General features: G+C 49.5%; 1 long non-coding RNA gene across 1 annotated transcript in view; it reads right to left on the bottom strand.

Annotated features, from left to right (window-relative positions):
- Nucleotides 1-4749: 4749 nt before the first annotated feature.
- LOC143809575 (uncharacterized) overlaps nucleotides 4750-7382 on the bottom strand; it is a 38537-nt gene continuing 35904 nt past the window's right edge. Inside the window, exon 3 of the long non-coding RNA XR_013222346.1 lies at nucleotides 4750-5579. This is a non-coding gene — a long non-coding RNA (uncharacterized LOC143809575). The remainder of the gene's footprint in view (nucleotides 5580-7382) is intronic.

Genomic DNA, 7382 nt, shown 5'->3' with positions numbered 1-7382 from the left:
ATCTGAGAGCAGTGGGCGTGTTCCTGCTAGTGGGGTGGGTTGAGGCGCAGCACAGCCGCAGTGCAGCAGCGCTATTCACGAAGATGGGTAGTGTGCGTAGACTGCGTACACACACTGCGGGGGCTGTGAGGGGGCGCCGCTGGGTTTTGGGGTCTTCTTTCAAGATGGAGAGTGTTAATGGACGGCCCTGGTCAGAGGAGAGTATTTACTGGCCAGCACCCGGGCTGTGGGGTGAGGGAGCCTCCCATTTCCGGGCTCCTTTGTTTGTGTGGAGTCACCCTGATTGTGTAATTGAGTGATGCGACCCTCGCCCTCCATCCCCGGGGCTCCTCTCACCCTCCATCCCCGGGGCTCTGCTCCGCCTGCCTGTGATAATGGCGGACGCTCGCTGCACCATTTCCATTTTTTTACGAGAAAATCAGAGGAGACGCTGCAGCTTATTAGGGCGGTGTTCATACTAGCATTCAATCCTAATAGCTAGAAAGGGAAAATGGAGGCGAACTGACCCGAGTGCTGCAGAAGGGTCGTATCCAAGCGAATCGCGCACTGGTATTGCCCGGACCGCCAGCACGGTGGGTATACGGCTGCCCAGTGGGTATATGGCAGCATGGTGGGTATACGGCCCAGTGGGTATACGCCAGCACGGTGGGTATACGGCCCAGTGGGTATACGCCATCACGGTGGGTATGCGGCAGAATATTGGGTATACGGCCCAGGAGGTATACGGCAGCGCAATGATTATACAGCACGGTGGGTATACAGCCTGGTGGGTGTGTTGGGTATACGGCGGCACTGTGGTATACGGCTTGACGTTATGGCTGCGGAAGCGAAACATGCATGAGGGTCTATTGGATACATGGGAGGGCTATCAGACGGGAGGATTGGATACAAGGGGGAGTTATCGGATACACGGGGGGTTATCGGAAACGCGGGAGGGTTATCGAATACCCGGAACGGTTATCGGATACATGGGGATGTTTCTTGGCTTCACGGGGTTTATCGGATACAAAGGATTATCAGATACATGAAAGGGTTATCGGATACACGGGGGGAGTTATCAGATACACACTGGGGGGGGGGGGTGTAGATCAGATATGAGGAGATATTGGATTAACCGGGGAAAATATCAAATATACGGGGGGTCACCAGATGCACTGGAGGGGGCTATCGGATACACCATGGTGTGGTTGTTGGCTACACACTAAATGTTGGACACACGTGACCTGATCCTGCCACCGTGGACTCCAGATATCTCTCCCATCGAGCACATTGGGGATGTCATTAATTGTTGATTACACAGGAGCTGCCAGCAGCAGATCTTGATGATTTGCACAAGTGAATTCAGCTGCAGAACTTTCCTCAGACTACCATTAAAAGGTCATCTGTGACTTTGTGACTTTTTTGGCTATGGGGCTAAGAACATGCCAGTGATTCTTCTGCTTCCTGTGACATCATGTTGAGAGCAGCTCCTTCTCTTCCGCTCTGTCAATGTCATGCTGATTGTTAGTCTGCATGATGTCGGCAGTGACGCCCCCTTGCCAGAGCAGAAGAGCTGCTCTGTTGATGTGCGGCCAAATGAAGATAGAGAATCGCTGCCTGAGCCAGGACACATTATCACGGGGCACAACAAGTAGTTAGCAACTAGCTGCCGGTTCTTGGCCCTTTACCGAAAAACCCCAAAGTCCCAGATAACCCCATTAGCAGCCTCACTGATAACGGGATTTTTGCTTGTGGCGCTCATACTCCAGACTGAGTAAAGGTTTAGAAAATATTTCCATTTCTCCAGAATGTGCAGTAGACAGACAGAAGAGGCTCCTGTGGGAGGACAGTATATAGGTTCATTGCAGCCCATTAGCTTCTCATAATGTACAATTCGACCTGCTTTTGAGGTGGTAGTGACAGGGCTGTGGTGTTGGAGTCTGAGTCGGATCCCATTTTGGTGGAGTCGGAGTCGACATCATGGAAATTGAGGAGTCTGAGTCGGAAGTTTGGCTTACCGATTCCACAGCCCTCGGTAGTAACCATGTTACTTTTTGGACCCCAGTATGGCTGCACAGGTTGCACCAATGACATGTCCGCCTCTGATTTCCATATTCGTCACGTCCGTCCATCCTGTGATTTCCATAATTCCATGATTTTCCTTCTTGCTGTTGCAGTTTCAATGTTGAGGAGTGTAACTACCACAGCCTGTGAAAGAAAGGCCCGGTAGCCCCCTGTGTATGGTTTACATGCTGCATATTCTTTTGATTCAATAAATGCATGTAAATGTACATGATGCCGACGCTGTGTCGGAAAATGTGTGCAGACTGGTTGAGGCCATAGGTCACCTGAGAATGGCGGCACGCAGGCTGCATTCTAGGCGTGCATGCCGTACAGGATGATTTCTTGCTCAGCTTTGCTGAGATAGCGTTTTCCAAGATAGCAATAGGAACTGCGGACCATAATGTAAATTTGCGCTGCGTCCTCCTAGAGTGAGAAAAGATGGTGCCCATCGCCAAGGCCTAAGATGGTAACGACGTTGTGGCATGAGACTGCAAGGAAGACTGCATACTGGGATCTGCTGGATGTGTGAGGATCTCAAAGTTTTTTTTATATACTCTGAATTTATACGTGAACATTAAGTACTGATCCTGCAATAGAGCTCCTGTGGACCTTTTGGGCCGTAACTGACAAGGTCCATAGCACAATACCCTCCAAGCTGTGTCCCACTGTCTACTAGGGTAGTGTAACCGCCAAGCTAAGAGACTGTTCTTGTTAGGCCGGGATCACACACAGCGAGATACGGCCGAGTCTCGCAGGTTAAAACCAAGCTCTGGCACCGGCACTCCAGAGCGGAGCGTGCGGCGGCACAGCAATATATGGAGCCGCACGCTCCGCTCCGGAGTGCCAGTGCCAGAGCTTGGTTTTAACCTGCGAGACTCGGCCGTATCTCGCTGTAGTATGACTCCGGCCTAATTGTGGAACTGCTAAGCTGAGTATGGAAGCGGAACCGCCAGAATTTGTGCCAATGTTTAACTCTTACTCTCGCACCCGCATATGAGATACTGTAACCATCGCGCTTGGTTGTCTCACTTCAAGTCGACCAGTTTAAGTTAACCCTTCCATGTTTGTTTCTATCTGCACCTGGTAGCTCTGTCTGGCATTCAAAGGGCCACAATGACATTTTGGCTTGGCGTAGTTAGCAAGATCTGAAGCTGAGAATTGGCCTGCAGTTGTATTGGATTAACGATCTGACCTGGGTGCGAGTCCTGGCTGAAATGGCGGTACTGAGGGTAAGATGAATGTCCAGAACAAACCAGAACCGTAGGAACCAAAGTGAATAGTGATGGTTAGATCTTAGAAGATCAATCAGATGAAGCTCATGCTGGAACACTTAGCGCAGCTATTAACGGGAGACCAAGTGGAGTTTATGCTGATGGAGAAGAGCCAGGTCACAGCTGCCACCTTTGTAGCCTTCAGTGACTGGTGTGAAAGCCGACTTCTGCTCCTATTGAAGGCCTGCTTGTGCCGTGTGCTTGCCCAGGAAGCAGGGCTGTGGAGTCAGAGGCCATTTTGGCGGAGTCGGTGTCATGGAAATGTTGGAGGTTTGGCTTATCGACTCCACAGCCCTGCCAGGAAGGAGGACTCGCGTCTACTTAGCAGGGCCAGAGGTGGAGTAAGTGGCTTAGCAGCTTGCGCAAGAAAAAGCATCAGAGGTGACCACCAAGCAAACTGCTGGAGCAGACTCGCCCATACTTACTGTCCGAAGCCCATTTTTGTCAGAATATTCTATATTTATTCTTATTCCTCAGTTCAAGGATGTCCCGTCCGCAGGAAAACAGACTGTCTTCTACCTGAAGGACACTATTCACCTTTCATTAAATTAGTGCAGCCTGACGTTGGTACCTTGCTGGGCACGGACAAGCGTGGTTGTTATAAAGTGCCTAGGAGGGCACTCGTTAACGGGCTGGTCTGAGAAGTAACGCCACAGCCCTTCACAGAAATGTGTATCCAAGAACTGATTTGGCTTTTATCCTAAATCATATAAGGCTACTTTCACACTTCCGTCGGCACGGGGCCGTCGCAAACCGTCGGCCCGACGGACGTTGTGCTAAATTTAGCACAACGTGGGCAGCGGATGCAGTCTTACGACGCATCCGCTGCCCAGTGTGATGAGCGGGGAGGAGGGGGCGGAGTTCCGGCCGCACATGCGCGGTCGGAAAAAGCGGAACCGACGGACAAAAAAAGTTACATTGAACGTTTTTTTTGTGCATCGCGGCCGCCAAAACACGATGCATCCGTCGCACGACTGATGCGACGTGTGGCCATACGTCGCAATGCGTCGCTAATGCAAGTCTATGGAGAAAAAACGCATCCTGCGGGCAACTTTGCAGGATGCGTTTTTTTTCCAAAACGACGCATTGCGACTTACGCCATAAGACGGAAGTGTGAAAGTAGCCTTACAAGACTCGTTAAAGGGTTGATTGTGACTTTTAGGATCACTACTTCCAACTGGTGGCGCTATAGAGTTTAAGTCCTCTTTTTCTCTGAAGAGGCAATATGCATATCCAAGAACAGTTATTGCATACATTATTCAAGTAACGTTCTGATCAGTTTTAAGTTACACCATGTTATTTCTATGTTTCTGGTTGACGCAGTTCACATGAGACTTTATTGCAACGTTTTTTTTTCTGCAGAAAAAAACGCATAAAATACATACTTTTTTATGTATTTCACTTAGTTATTAACCATTCATTAAAGTTTGGGCACATGTCCTTAATCCCTGAAGCCACCACTTTTCTCACTTGACATCTTTAATCATCTGCCTCATCCCAGTCCAAAACCTGACCGTTCTCATCCAACTCCTCAGTGAGAAGATGCTCCTAAGAAATTGGTTCCTTCGCACCCGTAGTGCTGTCTCTTAGAAGAAAAGGCTCCTCACCAGGGATCAGTGAAAACAGAAATGTCATTGAGGAAATACAAAGGCCACTCTGGAAATTAGATTTTACAGCAGCAGTGGAATAATGGGCTGAATACTGACTGAAACTCATGGTGTCAGTGTCAGAGGGAACCTCATTCTGCTGTGAATGAGATCGGTGACGGGCCATATAGTCCTCCCATGTCCTCCTCTTCCTCATTCATATACAGTACAGACCAAAAGTTTGGACACACCTTCTCATTTAAAGATTTTTCTGTATTTTCCTGACTATGAAAATTGTACATTCACACTGAAGGCATCAAATCTATGAATTAACACATGTGGAATTATATACTTAACAAAAAAGTGTGAAACAACTGAAATTATGTCTTATAGTCTAGGTTCTTCAAAGTAGCCACCTTTTGCTTTGATGACCGCTTTGCACACTCTTGATGAGCTTCAAGAGGTAGTCACCGGGATTGGTCTTCCAATAATCTTGAAGGAGTTCCCAGAGATGCTTAGCACTTGTTGGCCCTTTTGCCTTCACTCTGCGGTCCAGCTCACCCCAAACCATCTTGATTGGTGACTGTGGAGGCCAGGTCATCTGGCGTAGCACCCCATCACTCTCCTTCTTGGTCAAATAGCCCTTACACAGCCTGGAAGTGTGTTTGGGGTCATTGTCCTGTTGAAAAATAAATGATGTGTTTTAAGGCATTTTTATTACTTACTGCAAAGTCAAAACATACATTTCATTAGTATTTGGTACCATTGCCCTAAGGCCTGTTTCACACGTCAGTGGCTCCGGTACGTGTGGTGACAGTTTTCTCACGTACCGGAGACACTGACTCACGTAGACACATTAAAATCAATGTGTCTCCGCACATGTCAGCGTGTTTTCAAGGACCGTGTGTCCGTTTGAAAAACACGGAGACATGTCAGTGTTCGTGGGAGCACACGGACCCATTAAAGTCAATAGGTCCATGTAAACACGTACCGTACACGGATGCTGTCCGTGTGCCGCCCGTGTGCCGACTGAGTACCACACGGACGTTGCAGCAGACAGCGCTACAGTAAGTGCTGTCCCCCCAGCGTGTGGTGCTGAAGCCGCCATTCATTTCTTCTCCCCAGCAGCGTTCGCTGGAGAGAAGGAATGAAAAATCAGCATTTTATTATTTTTGTGTTTATAATAAAGATCCTTGTCACCTGCCGCCTCCCACCCCCTGAGCGCCCGCCCGCTGGCATTAAAATACCCAGCTCCCTCGATGCTTCCTCTCAGCGCCGCAGCTTGTCCTGTATGAGCGGTCACGTGGTGACGCTCATTGCAGTGATGAATATGCGGCTCCACCTCCCATAGGGGTGGGGCCGCATATTCATCACTGTAATGAGCGGCACCACGTGACCGCTCATACAGGACAAGCTGCGACGCTGAGAGGAAGCATCGATGGAGCTGGGTGAGTATTTTATTTCCAGCGGGCGGGCGCACAGGGGGTGGGAGGGGGGAGGTTACTGGGAACTTTATTTTAACCACCAAAAAAAATAGAAAAACAATGATTTTTGATTTTTCATTCCTTCTCTCCAGCCAAAGCTGCTGGGAAGAAGGAATGAATTCCGGCTTCAGCACCCAAAGCAGGGGACAGCGCTTAACTGTAGCGCTGTCTCCTGCACGGTCTGTGTGGTACTCAGTTGGCACACGGGCAGCACACGGCTGCCGCACGTGTGCCACACTGATGTGCCACGTGAGCACACAGACACGGATAACTCCGCAACCGATTTTTCTGGTACCGGAATTATCTGGACGTGTGAGACTGGCCTTAAACTGAATGACTTGGATCACACGTTTTGGATTTCCATCCACAAGCTTCTCACAATAGTTGGTCAGAATTTGGGTTCATTCTTCCTGACAAAACTGGTGTAACTGGTCCAGGTTTGTAGGTCGCCTTGCTCACACCGGCCTTTTCAGCTTGGCCCTTAACGTTTCAATAGGATTGAGGTCAGGGCTTTGTCATGGCCACTCCAAAACATTGACTTTGTTAAGGCCCCGTCTCACATAGCGAGATCGCTAGCGAGATCGCTGCTGAGTCACAAGTTTTGTGACGCAACAGCGACCTCCATAGCGATCTCGCTATGTGTGACACGTACCAGCGATCAGGCCCCTGCTGCGAGATCGCTGGTCGTGTCGGAATGGCCTGGACCTTTTTTTGGTCGTTGAGGCCCCGCTGACATCGTTGAATCGGTGTGTGTGACACGGATCCAGCGATGTCTTCACTGGTAACCAGGGTAAACATCGGGTTACTAAGTGCAGGGCCGCGCTTAGTAACCCGATGTTTACCCTGGTTACCAGCGTAAATGTAAAAAAAAAAAAAACACTACATACTCGCCTTCTGATGTCCGTCAGGTCCCTTGCCGTCTGCTTCCTGCTCTGACTGACTGCCGGCCGTACAGTGAGAAGTGAGAGCACAGCAGTGACGTCACCGCTGCGCTCTCA

The sequence above is a fragment of the Ranitomeya variabilis genome, chromosome 2 (genome assembly GCF_051348905.1).
Source record: "Ranitomeya variabilis isolate aRanVar5 chromosome 2, aRanVar5.hap1, whole genome shotgun sequence".
NCBI classification, from domain to species: domain Eukaryota; kingdom Metazoa; phylum Chordata; class Amphibia; order Anura; family Dendrobatidae; genus Ranitomeya; species Ranitomeya variabilis.
The sequence above is the reverse complement of the archived record's forward strand: the minus strand, read 5'-3'. Positions and strand labels throughout refer to the sequence as shown.